Below are 2,448 nucleotides of genomic sequence, written 5' to 3' on the forward strand. Positions count from 1 at the left end.
CTGACAATATTAGGTTTTGATAATGTGGAGCATAGGAACTCTCATATGCTGCTGATGGGAGTGTAAATTAGTAAAACCACTCTGGAAAACAATTTGGCATTATCTTTTTTAAACAACATTTTAGGCTGGGTGCAGTGGCTCATGCCTGTAATCCCAGCACCTTGGGAGGCTGAGGTGGGCAAATCACCTTAGGTCAGGAGTTCGAGACCAGCCTGGCTAACGTATAGTGAAACCCCATCTCTAGTAAAAAATACAAAAATTAGCCAGGTGTGGTGGCACACGCCTATAGTCCCAGCTTCTTGGGAAGCTGAGGCAGGAGAATTGCTTGAACCTGGGAGGCGGAAGTTGTAGTGAGCCGAGATTGTGCCACTGCACTCCAGCCTAAGTGACAGAGCAACACTCTGTCTCTAAAAAAAAAAAAAAAAAAACTTTAACTTTTTTGCCTGGAAGCCTCACACCCAAGTAACTGGATATGAGCTCAGTTTGGCATTATCTAATAAAGTTGAAGATGAGCACAGCCTGTGGGCAATTCTATCCTATGTCTATGCCCCGGAGAAACATGTGTATGCACATTGTACAACAAGATAAGTGTTTAAGAATCTTTCCAGGTGCGGTGGCTCACGCCTATAATCCTAGCACTTTGGGAGGCCAAGGTGGGTGGATCCCTTGAGCCCAGGAGTTCGAGACCAGCCTGGGCAACATAGGGAGACCCTGTCTCTATTTTGAAAATACAAAAAAATAGCTGGGTGTGGTGTCACATGCCTGTAGTCCGAGGTACTCAGGAGGCTGAGGGAGGATCACCTGAGCCTAGGAAGTTGAGGCCACAGTGAGCTGTGATAGCACAACTGCACTCCCACCTAGGCAACAGAACGAGACCCTGTCTCTTTAAAACAAAACAAAACAAACAAAAAAACTTCATAACAGCATAATTTATAATAACCTCAAATGGAAAACACGAAGTCCATCTATAGTAAAATGCAAATTAAATTGTGGCATACTCATTCAATAGAACAAATACTCTATAGAATGAAAATACACAACTATGCATTGAGACATGGATGATATCTCAAAATCATAATATTCAGCAAAAGGAGAGAGAGAGAATGAATCCAAAGGGTATGATTCCATCCCATCCATACAATACTCAAATCCAGGATGCACACCTCAGTGTAAAATAAAAACAAACACATGTGAAAAACAAGGACTGGATTTATCATGAGTTAGGAGTTACCTCTGGGGAGGAGGATGAGAGTCATGATCCAGGAGGTTACTTACATGTGGAGGAGTTCTGTAATATTCTGTTTTGTTGACATGGGTGAATTACACCAGATTGTTTCTTCCTTTAAAATTAAAAAGTACATATATGTAGTATGCATTTTTATACATAGGTTATGTTTTGTACGTTTTGGGGTGTTTGTTTGTTTGTTTGTTGGGTTTTTTTTTAAGACAGAATCTCACTCTGCTGCCCAGGCTGGAGTGCAATGGCAAGATCTCGGCTCACCGCAACCTCCGCCTCCCGGGTTCAAGCGATTCTGCTGCCTCAGCCTCCCAAGTAGCTGGGATTACAGGTGCCCGCCACCACACCCACCAGGCTAATTTTTGTATTTTTAATAGAGATGGAGTTTCACCATGTTAGCCAGGCTGGTCTCAAACTCCTGACCTCAGATGATCCACCTGCCTCAGCTTCCCAAAGTGCTGGGATTACAGGCATGAGCCATACATCAATTTTTTAAATAAAATTTTAAAAGGAATGAATAGTGTGAAAACAAATCATGTTAACTGAGTTTTAGGTAAAGATGACTACTTGTCAGAACCTAGGGGGCCGGGTGCGGTGGCTGCATCTGTAATCCCAGCACTTTGGAAGGTGAAGGTGGACGGATAACCTGAGGTCGAGGAGTTTAAGACCAGCCTGGCCAACATGGGGAAACCCTGTCTCTACTAAAAATGCAAAAATTAGCCTAGCGTGGTGGTGCGTGCCTGTAATCCCGGCTACTCGGGAGGCTGAGGCACGAGAATCACTTGAACGTGGGAGGAAGAGGTTGCAGTGAGCTGAGATCGTACCACTGCACTCCATCCTGGGCGACAGAGTGAGACTCTGTCTCGAAAAAAAAAAAAATGAGCAGACTATATTTATGTGAGTCTATTTCTGAGCTCTCTATTCCGTTCCATTGATCTATTTGTCTATTCTTATGCCAATACCACACTGTCTTGATTACTGTAGCTTTTTAGTAGGTCTTGAAGTCAGGTAATGTCAGTCCCCTAACACTGATCTTCTTCAGTATTGTGGTGCCTATTCTGGGTCTTTTGCCCCTCCATATAAACTTTAGATGCAATTTGCTGATATCCACAAAATAACTGCCTGGGAATTTGATTAGGATTGTGTTGAATCTATATATCAAATTGGGAAGAACTGACATCTTGATAATACTGAGTTTTCCTGTTCATGCA

The sequence above is a fragment of the Macaca thibetana genome, chromosome X (assembly GCF_024542745.1).
Source record: "Macaca thibetana thibetana isolate TM-01 chromosome X, ASM2454274v1, whole genome shotgun sequence".
Lineage (NCBI taxonomy): Eukaryota > Metazoa > Chordata > Mammalia > Primates > Cercopithecidae > Macaca > Macaca thibetana.